General features: G+C 41.3%; 1 protein-coding gene across 2 annotated transcripts in view; it reads left to right on the top strand.

Moving 5' to 3' along the window:
* sema6d (semaphorin 6D) overlaps positions 1-23,300 on the top strand; it is a 580,684-nt gene that overhangs the window by 292,206 nt on the left and 265,178 nt on the right. The gene's annotated exons all lie outside the window — the stretch shown is intronic.

Genomic DNA, 23,300 nt, shown 5'->3' with positions numbered 1-23,300 from the left:
GATGAGATAGAAAATCATGGGAAATTTCTGCTCCTGAGAACTGAGAAAAATATGGACAGTGCTGGGCAAAATGGACAAATAGCTGGGCCTGATGTATCATAGCTTCATGTTGGGATCTCCTGTATTGGATCACCTCTCCTGATACAAAGGACCCATTCACACTGCAGACATACAGCATTATTATTCCACTTTAACTATCATGGTTTTGACTCATAGAATCCTGGGGTGGCAATTGAATTGTCAGACAAACTACAGGATGGAACAGTAAGAGTGATATAGTAAATGTAAAGGTTTTCCCTGATGTTAAGTCTAGTCGTATCCGACTCTGGGGGTTGTTGCTCATCTCCATTTCTAAGCCAAAGCACCAGCGTTGTCCATAGACACCTCCAAGGTCATGTGGCTGGCATGACTGCATGTAGTGCTGTTACGTTCCCGCTGAAGCGGTACCTATTGATCTACTCATATTTGCATATTTTCTAACTGCCAGATGGGCAGAAGCTGAGGTTAATAGCGGGAGCTCACCCCGCTCCCCGGATTCAAGCCACCAACCTTTCAGTCAGCAAATTCAGAAGGTCATCGGTTTAACTCACTGTGCCATCAGGGGCATAATGGCATAGACCAGGGGTCCCCAAACTAAGGCCCGGGGGCCGGATGCGGCCCTTCAAGGTCATTTACCTGGCCCCCGCCCTCAGTTTTATAATATAATATTTTTATATCAGTTTTAATAATATAATATATTGTATATACATATAATATTGATAATAATATTATGTTATACAATATAATACTAATAGTAATACCATATAATAATATTAATTATATGTTATATATTACATATTATATAATAGTATAGTGGTATAGTTCAATATAGTAATATATAATGCTAATATTGTTTTATGCTAATAATATAATATATTTATTGTATGTACATACAGCTGCTCTGAGTCCCCTTCGGGATGAGAAGGGTGGGATATAAATGTAGTAAATAAATGCAGTAAATAAATAATTAATTTTAGACTTAGGCTCGGCCAAAGTCTGAAATGACTTGAAGGCACACAACAACAACAATCCTAATTAACTTGACTATCTCATTGGCCAGTAGCAGGCCCACACTTTCCATTGAAATCATGATAGGTTGATGTTGGTTAAAATTGTTTTCATTTTTAAATATTGTGTTGTTTTTTCGTTGTTGTTGTTGTTGCACTACAAATAAGACATGTGCAGTATGCATAGGAATTTGTTTTGGTTTTTTTCAAATGATAATTCGGCCCCTCAACAGTCTGAAGGATTGTGGACCAGCCATCTGCTTCAAACATTTGGGGACCCCTGATCTAGATGGTCTTTGAGGGTCCCTTTCCTTACCTATGGTCTTATGAAATCATCTAGATGGTCTTTGGAGGTCTCTTTGCTTACCTATGCTCTTAGAAGATTGTCTAGATCAGGGGTCCCTAAACTAAGGCCCGTGGGCCGGATGTGGCCCTCCAAGGTAACTGACCTGGCCTCTGTCCTAAACTTTAGACTTCAGGTTGACCAAAGTCTGAAATGACCTGAAGGCACACAACAACAACAATCTTAATTTTGGACTATTTCATCCTAGTCCGGCCCCCTAACAGTCTGAAGGACTGTGAATTGGCACTCCACTTAAAAAGTTTGAGGACCCCTGGCATAGACGAACTATAATTCTCTTGTGTGGATGGGCTCAAAAAGTGATGTTGACCTATTAGCCAGATAGTACTTAAATGCCAATAATAATAATAATAATAATAATAATAATAATAATAATAATAATAGGGAAGTGTTTGACTTGGGATTTTGTAATACAAAATCCAGCATATAGATTTCGTTTGCTATGTCTTTGTGTCAATAATGATGATGATGATGATGATGATGATGATTTTGTCAATGTCTATTGTTTCCAAATGCCGGCTGAGATATTTTTGGGTGCCGTGCCAAAAGATCTCAGCCGGCATTTGGAAACAATAGACATTGACAAAATCACGATCTGCCAACTGCAAAAGTCCACCCTATTGGGATCTGCACGCACCATCCGAAAATACATCACACAGTCCTAGACACTTGGGAAGTGTTCGACTTGTGATTTTGTGAAACGAAATCCAGCATATTTATCTTGTTTGCTGTGTCATAATAATTGGGAGTGTTCAACTTGTGATTTTGTGATACAAAATCCAGAATATCTATTTTGTTTGCTGTGTCATAAAATAATAATAATAATAATAATAATAATAATAATAATAATTCATTTCTATTCCACCCAGAGCTCAAGGCTGATTCCAACAAACAACGGAGTACATTCAGTGCCTCCATAAAATAATAATAATAATAATAATAATAATAATAATAATAATAATAATAATAATACTTTATTTATACCCCGCCACTATCTCCCTGTGGGGATTCGGGGCGGCTTACATGGGGCAGAGGCCCAAACAACATAGAACAAAACATAAGCAACATAATGTGATTTATTGTTATAATTGTATTATTTTACTTTGTTTAATAATGTGTATTATGTTGTTATGTAATGTTTGTGTTTGCTTTTATGACTGTAAACCGCCCTGAGTCCCATCCGGGAGATGGGGCGGTATATAAATAAAGTATTATTATTATTATTATTATTATTATTATTATTATTATTATTATTATTATTATACAAATCACACTATAAAAAGATAAAACAGTAATACACTATATCAATTAAAACAAAAATACAGGATAAAAAAATTGCATTTAAAACACATAAATGGTAAAATCGTAATAAAAACAGGATAGATTATTAAAAATCCTTTGGGGCTGATTAATTAATGACTGTAAAACAGATAAATATTGGCATACATTCCCAGCAAGACCCCACATATGAATACAGCGTTAAAAGCCTAACATCAAATTAAACCTAATGCACGATTCAGATGCTAACATTGCATTGTCACTGGCCCACCTTCATTTTTAACCAAATAAATAAGTGTCCAGTCGACAGCAATTTGATGCAATGCTAATCTTTCTCCCCCTCCCCTTTGCTTGTTTGTACATGGGATACCTTGCAAAGTAGCCTGGTGTTTTACACTTCTTGGATGGCTTAGGAAGGATTTTGTTCCCATAAAGAATGAATGAGCTTGAGACGGGCTCTGTGTGTATGTGTGTGTGTTTGTGTATGCATGTGTGGACGTTCAGCCAAGATGCAGCTGTTCTTCCCAAATTCCTCCTGATCTCAGCTCAGACCAGATCGTTGCCGCAAAGTGTCACAACTCTGGACCTGTTTCCTGCTCCTCCAGACACCAGATGGCCCACAAAGGAACCATATGGGAAGCTCTGTTCGTGGATAAATTTACCTATCCAAAGACAGACAAACACATGGCCCATTTTGGAATATGAGCTCCTTTTATTTGCAGGGCCATAAATCGAATGACTGGAAGCAGCCAAAAGCTTTGGCATCCTTCACGCCTTTACCAGAAGGATCGAGTTACTCTGTTTGCTATATTTGATGCAGGTTGTGTTTATGGTGCCACTGAAGGGCAAAGACCTTTGGATGTAGTCTCCTTTGAGCCATATGTATACAAAAATAGTCATCCACGGCAAGTGGCAATTTATGGCACCCAAGCCACACCATCCTGCCTGTAAAAATCAAGGTGAAAGGGGTACATAAGGAAGAAAAACTGTCTACGGTAATGCCCAGTTATAGCTACCATGTGGAAACCACTTAGTGGTTGTGAATCTACCATGAAATTGCAGTCGTTTTTTCTGTGCAAGACAAACATGGCTAGGCAGGAACAGAGACAGAGGTCTTCTCATCATAAAAGGTGAAATATCTTGTCTATGATGAGAAGACATCTTTTTCTGTCCTGCCTTTCCTCCTTGCTTCTATTTCACTTGTTGATGCACTTGGCTAGAGTCTTATCAACAGCATTCCTTTGCTTTGCCTTATCTATATATATAAAAGAGTGATGGCATCACGGTGACCCACAAAACAACAAAACTACAGGCCCCCCAACCTCGAAATTTGACGACACAACCCCTCATCCATGGCTCTAGGTTGATACAACAAAAAGAAAAGAAAAATAAAGTCCTAATTAGAGAGAGAGGAATAGTTGCTTTTATCCAATTGCTGCCAGTTAGAAGGCTAAGCTCCTCCAACTTGGTCTCCTAGCAACCCAATAAAAATAATAAAAAACACTAAAAAAATTAATACAATAAAATACTATAATAACAGAAAATAACTAAAAATAATACAAGAAAATAATAAAATATAATACATAAAAAGATAACTTACAATAAAATTAATTAAAAAAATACAAATAACGTCAAATAAAATTTACACAACAATTTTTAACCAATACCACCACCACTTTGCCACAGCAACGCGTGGCCGGGCACATCTAGTATGTATATAAAAATAGTCATCCACGGCAAGTGGCAATTTATGGCACCCAAGCCACACCATCCTGCCTGTAAAAATCAAAGTGAAAGGGGTATATAAGGAAGAAAAACAGTCTACGGTAATGCCCAGTTATAGCTACCATGTGGAAACCACTTAGTGGTTGTGAATCTACCATGAAATTGCAGTCGTTTTTTCTGTGCTAGGCAGGAACAGAGACAGAGGTCTTCTCATCATAAAAGGTGAAATATCTTGTCTATGATGAGAAGATGTCTTTCTCTGTTCTGCCTTTCCTCCTTGCTTCTATTTCACTTGTTGATGCACTTGGCCAGAGTCTTATCAACAGCATTCCTTTGCTTTGTCTTATACTATTATAGTATGGCACACATAGCATTTTGTGTCTAAAGAACTTGCCTTGATAGGGTTGTTGTGTGTTTTCCGGGCTGTATGGCCATGTACCAGAAGTATTCTCTCCTGACATTTCGCCTATATCTATGGCAGGCTCCATCCCCAGAGGTTGTGTGGTATATTGGAAAAAAAACTTATATATCTGTGGAAGGTCCAGGATGGGAGAAAGAACTCACATATGTTAGAGGACAGTACGAATGTTATAATTAATCACCTTGATTAGCATTGGGTTGTTGTGTGTCTTCCGGGCTGTATGGCCATGTTCTAGAAGTATTCTCTCCAGACGTTTCACCCACATCTATTGCAAGCATCCCCAGCGGTTGTGAAGTACCTGAGGATGCCTGCCATAGATGTGGGCGAAACGTCAGGAGAGAATGCTTCTAGAACATGGCCATACAGCCTTGTGACGGTGCGAGTGGCGTCATCTATATGTCGAACTGTAAGTTGCAAGATTTGAATTGTATCATGCCTGATTTTGCCTTTACCCTGTAAATATAGTTGGATTGATTGGTTATTTATAGCTGTCAATCAATGTTGTTTGCGCCAATATTGCTTCCTCAGCTCAGTTGTTTGGCTCCACCTCTTCCTGGAGTAGGACAGTGTTTCCTTTTTTCATTCCACCCTCAAGCTTTCTACCAGATGAGAGAGAGACTTGGCTCTAAAAGCCCTTGATTAAGTTACCAATTCTGAGGTTCTTACCCTTGAGACTTATGCTTCATGTTCAGGGCCAACCTGGACGACGTTGAGGAGTCTCAAGCACCTTCAAATCAGTTTTTTGGCATCAGAGGAAGACCGTGTCTTCAAACATAGGCCATTTGGACTGAGGCTGAGGATTGCTCCGGCATTCACAGCCATTGAGAAAGAGGGACCTGGAACAGCTCCTCAGCTGCAGAGCCCCTTGGACTTAAGACAGTCAAAGACTGTAATGTATATTTTTCTTTCCCCCTTTGAAACTTCCAGCTTATTGCCTTAAAGGGATAACCTTTTGTGAACAATAAAACCAGTTTTGAGTTATCTACGGTGTTTTGGTCCTTGGGAGTTCCAGTTTCCCTAAAGGAGGGCAAGAAGCAATCCCCTGGGGAAAGATGTCATGTCCATGCCTCTTTTGCTAAGAGTTGTAGCCCCAGGCGCAATGGCAGAAGCCCGGAAAACACACAACAACCCTGTGATCCTGGCCTTGAAAGCCTTCGACAACACATTGATTAGCAATAATGGACTTGCAAGCTTCATGTCCTGGCTTCTTCTTGCCTGGGGAAAATCCTTTGTTTGGAGTCGTTAGCTGCCCCTGATTGATTCATGTCTGGAATTCCTCTGTTTTCAGAGTGTTGTTCCTTATTTTCTGTTCTGATTTTAGAATTTTTTTAAATACTGGTAGCCAGATTTTGTTCGTTTTCATGGTTTCCTCCTTTCTGTTGAAATTGTCCACATGCTTGTGTATTTCAATGGCTTCTCTGTGTAGTCTGACATGGCGGTTGTCAGAGTGGTCCAGCATTTCTGTGCTCTCAAATAATATACTGTGTCCAAGTTAGTTCATTAAATGCTCTGCTATGGCTGACTTCCCTGGTTGTATTAGTCTGCAGTGCCTTTCATGTTTCTTGATTCGTGTTTGGGCAATGCTGCTGCGTTTGGTGGTCCCTATGTAGCTGCATGGTATACGGTAAACTCCTGCGGAGGTGAGAGGATCCCTCTTGTCCGCTGAATGTAGCATTTGTTGGATTTTCTTAGTAGGTCCGTAGATAGTTTGCAGGTTATGTTTCTTCATCAGCTTCTGTAAAGAAGTGTGTTTTTTATTTTGATTTATAGATGTCATGTTTGTTTAAATTCGTTTTAAAAGTCATGTTTGACTATGTTTAAAAGGGTAAGTATTAGTTACCAGTGTGTGGGGGATGGTAACAAGGTCATCATTCTGAGGCAGGTTACCATAGTAATGAGGGCGGAACCAACCGCCGTTTGAAGGAAAAGGAGGGAATATTTTAAAAAAACAGTTTAGTCTGTGATTTTCAGTCACAGGGAAGACACTGGTTCCAGGTTAGGGATACCAGGGAAACTCAGATCTCTAGTGGTATTGAATTAAGCAAGTTAGGAGACTTGTTTAGGTTTATTTGTAGAGTCTGAGTAGTAAGGGGAAAGTAATCCCAGTTAGATCCAAAGTGATCAGTTCGTAACTTTGAAACCATTATCTAAGTGCCTCTAAAGAAATTACTGTAACCACTAAGCTCTGTGCCTGAAATAAACTTATGTTTTGTTCTTCCATATCCAAGTCTCTGTCATATATATATTCAAAACTAAGTTTCGATACCATCTAAAGTAAATAAGAAGAATAAAGAAGATAAATTCCCCTCTGCCTGACATCTCCACAATTGGTGGCCGCGGTTAAATAAAACATATTGGTGGCAGCGTATATAGTTAAAAATATAATAATATAATTAATAAAAAGATTCCTCCTCTACCCCACATCTCCGCAGCTTCCCTCTGAGGTCAGTAGTTCCCTTGATGTATGGTAAGAACACTTTTCCTCTGGGTGGATCTTTGTCTTGACTCTCGTGGCTTTTTCTTGGCCTTGCAGCTCTTCTGATGTCTGTGGTGGAGTATGAAAAATAAACTTGCCTTGAGATACAATTCATTCCCCTGCCATAAAGTGTATTGTACGGTTGCCACCAAAAAATATGGCGACAGAAATTCCTTGCATGCACTAATCTTAAGAAGGCTGAAGGCTAATTTAGCTGAAGTTCATAAAACAGAATCCGGAGTGCTATAAGTAGTCTAGGAGCACATAGTGTGAAGAGAGGTGAACATCTTTGCATGGCTAATGGGTGGTTTATGGCTAGACTAGCTCACCCAGAAGTCTGAGGTTGATTCCGTAATCCTCCACGCAGCTGCTTTGTTAATTGGAATGGTCTTTTAATAAGGCTTGAACAGGAGAAGCTTCTCAAGTGACAAACCTCACCAGCTGAAGCTTTGCCTTGGAGGCGGATCAACCCCAAACACAGACCAACCAACAGTTGGCAAAGGAAAATAAATATGTTAAGGCTCCCGTCCGGCGCACATTTGTAAGTTGAAAATTCGACAGAATGCGGTTCCAAATAAAACGTGCATACGTTGGGTTGGAAATGAACAATGAGCTCACGGCATAGAAGTGAGCAAACCCAGGTGCCAAGTTTTGTAGGTTCTTTGTGGCATCATTTATATCCACAGTGACCTAGAAAAGCACATTTTCTCATTGGATGACACATAGTGTTCAATCTTTTATTAGCAAACAGTGTTATCAACAGTTTATTGCCAATAGGAGGAATCAGGAGGCCTATCTAACACACAGTGGGTTAAACCACTGAGCTGCTGAATTTGCTGACCGAAAGGTTAGAGGTTCAAATCCGGGGAGCGGAGTGAGCTCCCACTGTTAGCCCCAGCTTCCACCAACCTACCCTGTTTCCCCGAAAATAAGACAGTATCTTATATTAATTTTTGCTCCCAAAGATGCGCTAGGTCTTATTTTCAGGGGATGTCTTATTTTTCCACAAAGACGAATTCACATTTATGGTTGAATTTTTAAAAATGAAAATGTATTATCTACTGTACAGTAGTTGTCATCACAAAACAGCATAACCAAACTGTGAATCCTTTCAAGAATTTCTATATTACAGTAGAGTCTCACTTATCCAAGCTAAATGGGCCGGCAGAAGCTTGGATAAGCGAATATCTTGGATAATAAGGAGGGATTAAGGAAAAGCCTATTAAACATCAAATTAGGTTATGATTTTTCAAATTAAGCATCAAAACATCATGTTATACAACAAATTTGACAGACAAAGTAGTTCAATACGCAGTAATGTTATGTTGTAATTACTGTATTTACGAATTTAGCACCAAAATATCATGATATATTGAAAACATTGACTAAAAAAATGGCTTGGATAATCCAGAAGCTTGGATAAGCGAGGCTTGGATAAGTGAGACTCTACTGTATATTTTATTGCTATACTGTTTTAAAATTACTGTTTTAAATTTCTGTTTATATGTAAATTTATGTTGTTGTTGGGTTTATCCCTGTGTAAGCTGCCCTGAGTCCCTTCTGAGAGATGATGGTGAGATAGAAGAATAAAGTTATTATTATATTATTATTATTTCTTGTTACTACCTTTATTTCCATGTACAACAATCTATGGTATGTACATTTACCGATCCCTCATGCTTCTAAACAAAAACTTTACTAGGTCTTACTTTCGAGGGAGGCCTTATATTTAGCAATTCAGGAAAACCTCTACTAGGTCTTATTTTCTGGGGATGTCTTATTTTCAGGGAAACAGGGTAGCAGTTCGAAAACATGCAAATGTGAGTAGATCAATAGGTACCGCTTTGGTGGGAAAGTAACAGCGCCCCATGCAGTCATGCTGGTGACATGACCTTAGAGGTGTCTACAGACAACGCCGGCTCTTCGGCTTAGAAATTGAAACCTCCAGAGTCGGACATGACTGGACTTAATATCGGGGAAAATCTTTACCTTTACCTTTTATCTCCAAATTTCTCAATTTACAAAGTAGAACTACTGAGTTAGGAGCTGACTATTGTATTTTGTATTCCTGGATGATTACCCAGAGCATTTAACATGCTCAGTTTGAGAGCATTTTCATTCCCTGTTTATTCTTTTCTTCTCTTCCTGCTCCCTCGTGTTCCAGTTATGCCTCCAATAAAAGCAATCTTGATGTGATATTTGATTGGATCTGGTTGGAGGGGTATCTGTGCAATTCAGTAAAACACCAAACAAACGAACCAAGGTTGTAAGACAGGCAAAGGAATTGAAAGTTGAAAAATAAAGGCACGCTGGAGCTCAAGATATTACTTGTGGAAATTCATCTGCATAAAGTAGATTTGGGAGGAATGTGTAGGGCTCACAGTAAAATGCAGCAATGCTGACTCTCTTTTGGGGAGAATTCTAGCCTCTGTTATTTTCTCCTGCCCTTTCCTGTGTGGAGTCTGTGACCATAAAGGTTATTCAATTTACACTAGCCTTTATGGGAGTCCAGTTTGACTGTTCTGCTCCTAAGTTGCACTTCAACAAACCTTAGGATTTTTTCCAAGATTCTTTTGATTTATTGCTTTGGGTTGGGAATTTGGTTACCTAGAAATGGCAGTTTTAGGTTGAACTTTATAAATAAACTAGCTTTGCCCGGCCACGTGTTGCTGTGGCTTATGCTTTCAGAGTGTTGTTCTTTATTTACTGTCCTGATTTGAGAGATTATATTGTTCTGTATTATTGTATCACAGTACTTATTACATATTATATTTATAATCTTATATTATCTGCTTAGAACTGGATTATATGAGGCTCCTTCTACACACCTCTATAAAATGCACACTGAAGTGGATTATATGGCAGTGTGGACTCAAGATAATCCAGTTCAAAGCAGATAATATAAGATTATAAATGGGTAATAGAGCTGTGTGGAAGGGTCTTGAGTCTACACTGCCATATACTGTAATCCAGTTAAAATCTGATAATCTGTATTTTATAGGCAGTGTGGAAGAGGCCTAAGTGAGGCCTAACTCTGCCTGTCCCCTGGGCTGAGTGGGTTGCTAGGAGACCAAGTGGGCGGAGCTTAGCTTCTAACTGACAGCAATTGGATAAAAACAATTATAATTCTCCCTCTAATTAGGACTTTATTTTTCTTTTCTTTTTGTTGTATGAACGTAGAGGCATGGATGAGGGGTTGTGCTGCCAAGTTTAGTGTTTCTGGGATGTGAAGTTTTGTTGTTTTGTCCTAGGCCGAAATTTCATTACCCTTTTATATATATAGATAAAATTGTGGAGTTTAGGACAGTGTGATCCCACAAAACATGAAAGACTTTGTGGTCCAAGGAGGACTACTACGGTATATTATTACGTTATTGTTATTTTGTTTTGTTTCACTATGTTATTGTATAAGCATTGTTACTAGATGTTGTCATGTGTCTTGTATGTATATTATTTTGTTTTAGTGTAATTGCTTGGGCTTGGCCCCATGTTAGACGCCCTGAGGCCCTTCGGGGAGATGGAGGCAGGGTACAAAAATAAAATTATTATTATTATTATTATTATTGACACAACAACATTGTATGACACAGCAAACAAGATAGATATGCTGGATTTCGTATCACAAAATCACAAGTTGGACACTTCCCAAGTGTCTAGGACTGTGTGATGTATTTTCGGATGATGTGCGCAGATCCCAGTAGGATGGCCTTTTGTAGTTGACAGATCGTGATTTTGTCAATGTCTATTGTTTTCAAATGCCGGCTGAGATCTTTTGGCATGGCACCCAGTGTGCCCATCACCACCAGGACCACCTGCACTGGTTTCTGCCAGAGTCTTTGAAGTTCAGTCTTGAGATCCTGACAGCGGCTGAGTTATTCTTGTTGTTTTTCGTCAATGCGACTGTCACCTGGGATGGCAACATCAATGATCCAAACCTTTTTCTTTTCCACAACTGTGATGTCTGGTGTGTTGTGTTCCAGAACTTTGTCAGTCTGAATTCGGAAGCCCCACAGTATCTTTGCATGCTCATTCTCCAATACTTTTGCAGGATTGTGATCCCACCAGTTCTTTGCTGCTGAGAGGTGGTACTTGAGACATAAGTTCCAATGAATCATTTGGGCCACATAGTTGTGCCTCTGTTTGTAGTCTGTCTGTGCGATTTTCTTACAGCAGCTGAGGATATGATCAATGGTTTCATCGGTTTCCTAGCACAGTCTGCATTTTGGGTCATCAGCTGATTTTTCGATTTTGGCCTTAATTGCATTTGTTCCAATGGCTTGCTCCTGGGCTGCAAGGATCAGGCCTTCTGTCTCCTTCTTCAGGGTCCCATTCCTGAGCCCGAGCCAGGTCTTCTCCTTATCAGCTTTTCCTTCAATTTTGTCAAGGAACCTTCCATGCAATGTTTTGTTGTGCCAGCTGTCAGCTCTAGTTTGTAGTTCGGTTTTCTTGTACTGATTTTTGTCTGCTGTGCCTTGAGGAGTGAAGCTGTTATTATTATTACTACTACTACTACTACTACTACTAGCTAGGCATCGACTAGATATAAATGTCCCAATGAACACCAGGTGCTGCAAACTGTATTTCAAAGAAAGGAAATGGGAAACCCCCTGAATATTCCTTGTGAAAAACCTATGGAAGAACACTATTGCAGTTACAATGGAGCAACCTGCAAAACCCAAGGAGCTCTAACGTCCAGAACTTCTTTGAACCGATTTGGAAGAGCCAAAAAAATACGCTTGCTAAGTTTGATGTTGTATTGGGATGGTGTGTGTGAAGCTTTAATACACATTCAGTAAAGCCACCTGAACTAGTGAGCGTAACATGAAGTCCTGCATTCTGTAAATGTTGTCTCCAGCTGTTTTTGCTAAAGGGAAGCTCGGAAAGAACTCCCAGGAGGCCCACCCAGGTGAGGCTTGACAAAGGCTGTCATTAGCGAACAAGAGCACTGGGTCAGATTCGGGTCAAGACGCCTGTCTTCAACAACTCATATGCCATATACTGCAGTCATGTTCTCTCTTGGTTTACTTGTTCATTCACGTCTGGCTGTCTCGTCTGCCTTACATTTAGGAGATCTGTTCCTTTAAAGCAGGGGTCCCCAAACTAAGGCCCGCGGGCCGAATGCAGCCCTCCAAGGTCATTTATCTGGCCCCCGCCCTCAGTTTTAGACTTAGGCTCGCCCTAAGTCTGAAATGACTTGAAGGCACACAACAACAACAACAACAACAACAACAATCCTAAGTAACTTGACTATCTCATCAGCAAGAAGCAGGCCTACACTTCCCATTGAAATCCTGGTAGGTTTATGTTGGTTAAAATTGTTCTTATTTTTAAATATTGTATTCTTCTTTCATATTTGTTTTGCACTACAAATAAGACATGCGCAGTGTGCACAGGAATTTGTTTGTATTTTTTTCAAACTATAGTCCAGCCCCCCAACACTCTGAGGGACCATGGACCGGCCCTCTGCTTAAAAAGTTGCGAACTCAGAAACATAGGTAAAGTGCCACAAATTCGTTTGCGGTCAATTTGGGATGAGAGGAGCCCTGCGCTAATGTCAAGTAACCAGGAGAAGTGTGACCAATACAAAAAGGTTGAGGAATATAATTATGATTATTTTGGGGATATCCGAAATGCTGTTGGTTAAATATTAAGTTTTTCATCAGTGTATATACCGTGTTTCCCCGAAAATAAGACAGTGTCTTATATTATTTTTTACTCCCAAAGATGCGCTAGGTCTTATTTTCAGGGGATGTCTTATTTTTCCATGAAGAAGAATTCACATTTATTGTTGAACAAAAAAGTGAACATTTATTCTATACTGTACAATAGTTGTCATCACAAGCCAACATAACCAAACCAGACAAACTGGACTCCTGTCAAGAATTTCTTGTTACTACCATTATTTCCATGTACAACTGGTATGTACACTTACCAATCCGGAATGCTCTGGTGTTCTGTTTGGCAGGCGCTGGGCATGCTTCCAAACAAAAACTTTGCTAGGTCTTACTTTCGGGGGAGACCTTATATTTAGCAATTCAGTTAAACCTCTACTAGGTCTTATTTTTTGGGGATGTCTTATTTTCGGGGAAACAGGGTACCTCTCTGCCTGACCATATGTGTAGTAATCTGCCCATGGAGGCAACACTCCATCCTTCTAATGGAATGGGCTGAAGCCCAGAAATGATCATTCCAAATAAAACCTGTTGCTTTTGAAGATGTCACTAGATTCTTAGGCTCTTTCTACACTACCAAATAATCCAGTTCAAATCAGATAATCTGGATTTTATATTCCAGTGTAGAAGAGGCCTAAATTGTCATTTTAGCACCAAAAACAACCCATCAAGAATGTCCTCAGTCCAGTTTCCCCTCCTAAGTTGTTTTTAACTTTTTTCAAGGCAGTGGGAGACTCCAACTCCTGATCATCTAGTAGGCCTGCAGAATTCATCTCAGGTGGGAGACGGATTGGCGCGGTCTTTCTTGTCGTAACAAAGTAAAAATATTACATCCTGCAGGCACCCCATCCTGATATCAGCAGAGATATTTACAGTGGCGACTTAGGAATCATGGTAACAACAGATTCATGATAATGGCTAGGATAATGACAAATCTGAGCCCCGGTGGCGAAGTGCGTTAAAGCGCTGAGCTGCTGAACTTGCAGACCGAAAGGTCCCAGGTCCAAATCCCAGGAGCGGAGTGAGCGGCCGCTGTTAGCTCCAGCTTCTGCCAACCTAGCAGTTCGAAAACATGCAAATGTGAGTAGATCAATAGGTACCGCTCCGGCGGGAAGGTAACGGCTCTCCATGCAGTCATGCCGGCCACATGACTTTGGAGGTGTCTACGAACAACGCCGGCTCTTCGGCTTAGAAATGGAGATGAGCACCAACCCCCAGAGTCAGACATGACTGGACTTAATGTCAGGGGAAACCTTTACCTTTAATGACAAATCTGGATCCAGTTGAGCTGTCCAGACTGCCACCAAGCAGCAGGACGATCTGGAGTTTCCAGCAAACTCCAGGTTATCCCCTGACTTTGCCCAAGGAAGAGCAACATTTGATTTAAAATGTAAACAAATCTGAGATTCTAATGTGTGAAGATGTTCAGCCTTCCATCTGAGATGTATCCATTATTGTGTTGTTGTTTTTTTGTTTGTTTTGTGAATGTAGATAAGCTCTTAGTTGGAAGAAACAATTGGATTTAGACCATGGTGCTTTCCAATTATGGTTGACTCCAACTTTCCAACTGACATTCCTCCCTCCCTGTTAAAAATTTGTGGAAGACGTAAATCTTGGAAATCAAAGGTGGGAAGAATGGACCGCCCCACATAGGAACCTCTGAGAAGTCCTAGAAAGAGTGTGCAGAATAGCAGTGAGAACAGCCATAGTTTAAGGAAACATACAAATCTTTTTTCCTAATGCCTCTGCTGTCATCTTGGAAGGCCTTTCCACATTCAAACAGCATATTTGTGTCTTTTGAATGTTCCTGGGGTTTCTGGTGGAGAAGGCTGTGTGCGTTGTCATCAGCTCCAAAGACCTGCAGCGTTAGGATGTACTGAGAAGTGAGAACAAAGTCATCAAGCATTCTGATGCATTTGAAGATATGGCCCTGGGACCTGAGATTACCATATCAGGAAGATAAAGTCAGAGAGGACAATAACAGCACAAACAAGAGAAAGGACCAGGGGTTTCTGAGTTTTTAAAGAAAGGTTTTCAGCATTAGGTTTGAAAAGAACAGTTTTGCATAAGGCCATTACCATTGTAATTTTATTTCTATTGTCCCTAATTAAATTTTCATATGTTCCTAATTTTATTGCTTTTAGCTTAAGGTGGCTGTAATTTTTCAAGCTATATATATGTACCAGAAATGCCCAGAGGTTTCAAAAACAACTTCAAAAAGAAAAAAATGAAGGGGGAAACTTAAAAAAAACACACACACACAATAATTCAACCTAGCAATAGATTCATTGACATTACAGTAGAGTCTCACTTATCCAACACTCACTTATCCAACGTTCTGGATTATTTATCATCAATGTTTTCAATACATCATGATATTTTGGTGCTAAATTCATAAATACAGTAATTACTACATAGCATTACTGCATATTGAGCTACTTTTTCTGACAAATTTGTTGTCTAACATGATGTTTTGGTGCTTAATTTGTAAAATCATAACCTAATTTGATGTTTAATAGCCTTTTCCTTAATGTCTCCTTATTATCCAACATATTCGCTTATCCAACATTCTGCCGGCTCGTTTATGTTGGATAAGTGAGACTCTACTGTATCTCAATTAACTGCCAGATCTTAATTCCATTTTTTCTTAGGGTTGAAAGACTCCCAAAATGTAAAAAGGAATTTGTCAGTCATTGTATCCATGACAGAGGAGAAGCGCAGGGCCATGATGGATCACATCAAAGTCCCATCTAGCCCAGAAGTGTGTTCACATGCAGGCCAATGAGATGCCTTTGGAAAGCTCACCAACAGGACATAAGTGCAACTGAATCGTTAATCTTAGATCCCTGTCAACCCCTTAAATTCATCCAAATGTTTTAAAATAATCCCTCCTCAAAACAACTACAAGCAATGAAGAAATTGCTCAGAAAAGAGCATCTCACAATGTGCTCATGATCTCTGGAGTTATATTTCAGGTACCATGGATAATGCACCATCTACACCAGTGGTTCTCAACCTGTGGGTCCCCAGGTGTTTTGGCCTACAACTCCCAGAAATCCCAGCCAGTTTACCAGCTGTTAGGATTTCTGGGAGTTGAAGGCCAAAACACAGGTTGAGAACCACTGATCTACACCATTTTTTCTCACTTCCCCAGGATACCCAACAGTTCTGTATTGCAAGGCGGACAATTTTTGTCCCAGAATTGCCTGTTTGCTTCTCATCTCCTCCGCCACATTCTCTCCCCCTAATACATAGCAGTAACTGTAACACTCCTGTGCGGCGCGAACACTGGGAACCAACACAGAAGCCAATAACAATACATTATCTTTATTAAAGCAAATAAAGTTCCAAATGGAAATAAGCAGCAAAGTAAAAGTAGCAATTGACCTTCCAGGAAAGATCAAGTTTAGTCCAATAAGATAAAGTCTTATGTCCAGTATTAGCGTTCAAAATCCAGAAACCAAAACACACTCAAACTCCGTCTGAGTTTTGAGTGGGGAAAAGAGCAGGGAGCAAGAAGAGTCCTCTAGAATAAATGTCCAAATCAGGATTTCAAGGCAAGGCAAAACTAGATGTTCAGGAGCTGAAACGCAGTCCCAACTTGGCAAGAAGGTAAACCAACACCCGGTCTACTCCAGAGTAAGCGCACCGTCAGGCCGCTTGGAGCTCAGGATCAAGAGACGACGATGCTTCCCAGTCAGAAGTTAAGTTGACACCCGCCGAAGGTTTTCAGCGCAAAACTTTTATGGAAGTTCATAAGCTCCCCCAGAGCAGGTGCTGGACTCCCCAATTCTTCCCAAGAGAACTGGTCCGCCAACGACATCGCACCAGGTGCCTTCCTCCCTAATTCTTCCCAAGAGAACTGGGCTAGCCATAATCGTCTCGCTCTGCTAATCTGGCGCTTCGTCGCAAACTTTGCTTCTGAGAACGGTCTGTTTTTAGAAAAGCCCTTCGATCAAACAGTAAACCATCCGGAGAACCCTGGAGAGGCAGCACTGTCTCAAGGGCATCCTTAATTGGCTCTGGCACGGAAATGTCAACAGTAGGCATCTGGAAAGGAATTGAATCTTGCTGACTTGGGGAAAAAACCCAAGTCTTCTTCAGTTTGGTCAGCAATGGCCGCAGGGTCAGGGGCCAAAGGTGCATGAGACATCACAGTAACCAACCCAAACAGGAACCACCGTAATTCAACATCACATCAGCGTCACACGTCATGTGCTTCTGTAGTTCATTGGGGACACATGGGGCGAAATTTGCTCCCTGGTTAACACAGTTGCTCACTTCTGGTAAATTTCGACATAAGTAATGCTCCATGAACATCGCAACCAGGAGTTACCTGAAAATACACCCAAGCATATAATTAGAGAATATTGAGTACTAGGCATCTTGCAGTCAATAATATTTTTATAATAACAAATGCAGGACCATATTTTTCATTCTCTGCTTAGCATTGTTTCTCACCATCATGAGAATACTCATAATTCTGTATATATGCTGATGATGCTAATAGGTTTCATGGCTGCCAGAAGTCAGAACAAGTCCCTTCTGGCCCGGTCAAAGGTCCTTTGAAGCCTAACTTGGTAATGTGTGTGGAAGGTTGGCTCCGAATATTCCGCTCTAGGCTATGTACATTTATCTCCTTCTTAGTGATGCAATGGAGCCATGTTATCTTGAGTAATAACCACTGCTCTAGATGTTCTTAGAGAAGAAATTCCAGTATTCCTCATTACTGACTGTGCTGCCCATGATGGGTGAGATTTGCAATCCAACATCTCGAAGGCTGCACTTTGCTCAATACTAATTTAGACCCGGAATCGGACATATGCTGATACACCTCGCCCTTTTCTGCCAGTTTTTGTCACACACATAGAAATATTGCTTAAAACATCGGTGTGATGACATCCAAGCTTCCTTTAAGTAGAGGCAGCAGCAAATCAAGTGGAGCATTGAATGGAAAAAATCTGATTGGGATGGCAATTCACATATTTGATTTATTAAGTGTTATCTGGGGATAGGATAATTGGAAATATGGAGTTGCCATGGCATCCACACATTTCCAGTGTGTTTTAAAGGACTGTCATGGTTACTGCCCACTGTACCTAAATCTTTGTATGCTTTGCCCTCAGGAAATCTAGCCTTCATCATAGTAGCATCCATTATCTGTGCATTAGGAATCCTTTTTGTTTTTCATAACATGAGGCAATCAAATGGACACAACTTCACTTTCAATCTGGACTGGCAACATTTTTCAGTCATATCCTTGTTGTCGAGCAAAGTTAGGGTTCGTCTCTGGAGCAGAACTGATGCTCTCTGACCACAGGATTCGATCCTGGCCAGCGGGGACGCTGCGAATTAAAAGTAATAATCTCACCCAGATCTTGAAGAGAGAGAACCGAGTTCCCTTTATTCAGTTCAGCTGATTAGGATGACACCCGCGATCGTTCGTCAGGGAGCCATGTCACATAACACATTACAACACTTTATATAACACTAGCTTTGCCCAGCCACGCGTTACTGTGGCTTATGGGAATCCTTTGTTGGCCAGATGGAATAGCAGTGAATAGCCTTGCAGTCTCAAAGCCTGGCTGTTTTCTGGAGTAGCTGGAGCTTTTTGTTGTATGAACGTAGAGGCATGGATGAGGGGTTGTGCTGCCAAGTTTAGTGTTTCTGGGATGTGTAGTTTTGTTGTTTTGTCCTAGGCCGAAATTTCAGTACCCTTTTATCTATATATATAAAAGGCTTTTGGCATCGTGGCGATGCACAGAACAACAAAACCCAACATCCCCCAAACTCTAAAATTACCCACACAATCCATCATCCCCGCCTCCAGTAAGATACAATATAATCAAACAAAAAACACAATCACAACACCAAAAAAACACAACAGGCGATGTGCGCATGCGTACAAACACAATCCTCCCAACTCTTCCCGCGCGCATGCACGCACACACAGAACCGTCCCTCCTCCCTCACCCTCTTGCGCCGCCTCCACCGCCAAAGCCAGGGACTCGGCAGGAGAAGGCACACCTCCGCCTCATGAGGCTGAGCTCCCAATCCTTGAATTGGGAGTTCCACTCCAAAACACCCGGAGGGCCTAAGCCGACCCTTCCCTGCCCTCACATCTCACCTGGGAAACAAAAAAGGCCTCTTTCCCCCTCCCTCCGTACCTTCCTGGTTTTTGGCGCCAACATTGTCAGTGCCGTGCAAGGCACTTCTGGGAAAGAGAATCCTCCCTCTCTCCCTCTGTGTGGAGGTTCCTTTCCCACTCCTTTTTCTTCCTCTCGGGCCTGCAGCGGCGGACAAGCGCCCCATCGCCCGCCTTCCCTGCCCCGTTCTCCCCCTCCTCCTCCTCCTCCTCCTCACTGCTGCTCAGGCCTCCTCCTCTCCTCCTCCTGTGTCGAAGAACATGGAGGCCGGCACCGGGAAGCGCGAGGCGGGGAGGAAGCCGCTACGCCCCGGGCCTGCGCCTCCACCAGAGCCCGCTCTTCCCTGGCCTACCAGGCCTGCCAACCCACTACCACACCAGCGCCGTCTCCGGTACGAGGGGAAGGGCCGGGATTGAGGGGCAAAGGAGAAGGGCAGACCTCACCCCCCACGCCTCCCGCCTGGCCCCTGAGTAGGTACAGAGCGCCTTCTCCTCTTCTCTTATTTATTTACCCTTTTCCAGTGCCCGGGGGATGATGCAAACGCCTTCCTTGCAACATTATAAATCTGTATATCATATCTATAATATAGTATCTCACTTATCCAACATAAACGTCCCAGCACAACATTGCATAACTGAATATGTTGGATAATAAGAACCAATTCAGAAAACCCAATTAAACATCAAATTAGGGAATAATTATACAAATTGACCACCAAAACGCAGACTACGTTGGATAATCCAGAACATTGGATTACCAAATGTTGCATAACTGAGATTCTACTGTAAGATGAAATAATTACTGTGGTACAATAATACATAACGATATAATCTCTACAATCACAACACTAAATAAAGAACCACACTCTGAAAACAAGGGAATTCCAAACAGGAAACAATCAGGGCCAGCTAACACCTACCAACAAAGTATTCCCATCATCAAAGTCTGGCAAATCCTCTGTTTTCTCAGGGTCACAGACAGTAGAAGCACATAAAATATCACAAACAACACCACTCTGAAAACAAGGGAATTCCAGACAGGAAACAATCGGCCAGCTAACACATCCCAACAAAAAATTCACTCAGGGAGGAAAGAGCCAGGCTTTAAAGCTACAAGGCCATTACATGCTAATCATTTTTCCTAATTGCAGCGTTCATACTTTCCTCCAACAGACAAAAACAATCAAAAATATTGTATATTCACAACCTTTAGAAAATAATATCCCCTGATGGCGCACCGTCTTAAAGCGCTGAGCTGCTAAACTTCTGGACCGAAAGGTCGCAGGTTTGAATTCAAGGAATGGACAGAGCCCCCACCGTTAGCCCCAGCTTCTCCCAACCCTAAAGTTCAAAAACATTCAAATGAGAGTACATGAATAGGTACCGCTCCAGCGGAAAGGTAACGGTGCTCCATGCAGTCATACCACATGACCTTGGAGGAGTCTACGGACAACGCCGGCTCTTCAGCTTACAAATAGAGATAACCACCAATCCCCAAAGTCGGACACGACTGGACTTAACGTCACGGGAAAACCTTGACCCTTTACCTTAACTACCACAAATTCTTCAATACTTTATTTCCCAAACCACCAGACTTCGCCACAGCAACGCGTGGCCGGGCACAGCTAGTCTATATATATAAAAGAATGATGGAATTCGAGCACCGAGCAAAACAACAAAATTAAACACCCCCCAACATAGAAATTTAACCACACGACCCATCATCCACGCCTTCAGGGTGAAACAACACAAAATCACGTCATGCACCTCCACATCGGCAGAACCCACCATGGGAGCCATGATGCCAGGGAGGGAAAAGAGAAGCCCTCATGGCCGCCGGCTAGAGGGAAGGCAGGCAAAGCTGTCCCCTGGGTCCTAGCGCCCGCCCATCATCCGAATTATTTACAGTACTGCCTCACTTATCCAAGCCTCGCTTATCCAAGTTTCTGGATTATCCAAGCCATTTTTGTAGTCAATGTTTTCAATATATCATGATATTTTGGTGCTAAATTTGTAAATACAGTAATTACAACATAACATTACTGCATATTGAACTACTTTTTCTAACAAATGTGTTGTCTAACATGATGTTTTGGTGCTTATCTCCACAATCTCCACCATATAAATAATAATAGAATCCTACAGTCACACAGATAGGAGAGACCCCTAAAGGCCATCCAGTCCAACCCCTTCCTGCCATGGAGAACACAATCCAAACATTCCCAACAGATGGCCATACAGCCTCTTCATAATAATAATACTAATAACAATATCACGCAATCCTTATGTTTGCAGACACCCCTAAGAATCATCCAGTACAACCTCCTTCTACCATACAAGACCACACAATCCAAACACTCCTGACAGATGGCCATCCACCCACTATACAATAATAATGATGATAATAAAGATAATAATCATGATGATAACAGCAACAATAATAAGAATAATAATAATCATAGAACTATACCATCCAATACTTTGGAGACACCCCTAACGACCATCCACCCCAACCCTTTCTACTATGCACCAAGACACAATCTAACCATTCACAACACTTGGACAACGTATGCATACTATACAATACTACACAGCAACCAAGACCCCCTCTACTCTCACCACTTTCACATTACACAAACAACCAAATACATACTAAACATAAAGACAACTATACAACAGACATTCAATACCACCACTAACTCAAATTTCTCACCAACACCACCAGACAACGGCACAGCAACGCGTGGCCGGGCACAGCTAGTATATATATAGATAAAAACAGGGCGTCAACTTTGGATTTCCTACGGCCGCCCCTTCAGACCAGCCTCATGCTGATTGGTTGTTGCTAACAGCGGGAGGGGTAGGCAGTTTGGCCCCTCGGCCAGTCAGGAGCAGGGAGGCGGGCCGGGCGGGAAACAATGAACCGGGGATGGTTTTTGAGTGGGTTTAAGTGATTCATGGAGGATACTAATGGCTGGCGAGATCCCCTGGGGTTCTCAAGCCAACCAAATATTGTTCTGCAGAAGTGGGAATATACATCTGTGTCTGGCAGAAACGCCAGAAACCGGTTTCCTAAAGGCTGAATATTGAAACAAACGGGTGAGGCTTTTGACAGTGGAATCAGCTAGGTGTGTAGACAAAGGACTGAGACGGTTTTGGGTAATCTCCACTTTCCAGGGTGGAGGGTTTTACCCCAGTGGGATGTGGTAATCCTGTCCAAAGGCGCTCTAATATTATTATTAATAATAATAATAATAATAATAATAATAATAATAATAATAAACTTTATTTATACCCCGCCACCATCTCCCCAACGGGGACTCAGGGCGGCTTACATGGGGCCATGCCCAGAACAATACAATTTGACAGAATATAAAAAGAGCAACAAATCATAACACATTGAACAATACAATAAATGATAATATACGTTACAATGCAAAATCAGAAGAACAATAAAAACAAGGGCGGGCCACATGAACCTTGAGTGGCCAAGCTCCGATGTTCAAGGGAACAGCCATTCCTTATTGTCCATGAAAAATGCCTTGATTGAGACCTTTTAAGTGTGTGTGATTATGTGCCGAAACGCTGGGGTCATGCCAAGGTGACATTTCCTATTTTAAAAGTTCATATATGAGGCATTTTGGGAAGGGAGATATATAGACATTCATAGAACCAGAAATCATATTGCCCACTCCCACCCACCCAAAGGTCCAGAATGAGTTCATGAAGTTTCATATGAAAGTCCAGAATCCAAGGGAAAAGACAAGGGGTTTTCATTTGAATGCCCACAGCATGGTCAAGCCAGCCAGGGTTCACAGCGAGTCACTTTGACATGGAAGAAAAGTCATTGCACAAGGAAATAATGTTTGTGAGTCACTGGTTCAGGAAAGGATTAAGAGAGTTGTTATCTCTTGCCTCAGGCTAAAAGGTCAAACACCTTTTGTGCAGGGAATCACAGCAAACAGTAAAATATCTCAGTTACCTTTTGCTATAAATATATGAAATATAGGACATAAAGCCTTGATTTTTGAACTATCTTTTACAAAGTTCTGGGGTGGTGGTGGTGTTGATCACATCCTGATCAATGGGAGTACAACCACTACAACTGGGAGGAATTCCAAATAGGCTGGTTAAACATCTCATTGAAATGTCCATATATAAGAACACAAGAGAACA

Source organism: Anolis carolinensis, unplaced genomic scaffold (assembly GCF_035594765.1).
Source record: "Anolis carolinensis isolate JA03-04 unplaced genomic scaffold, rAnoCar3.1.pri scaffold_11, whole genome shotgun sequence".
In the NCBI taxonomy this organism is placed as follows: Eukaryota; Metazoa; Chordata; class Lepidosauria; order Squamata; family Dactyloidae; genus Anolis; species Anolis carolinensis.
This window is presented reverse-complemented; position numbering and strand designations above follow the sequence as displayed.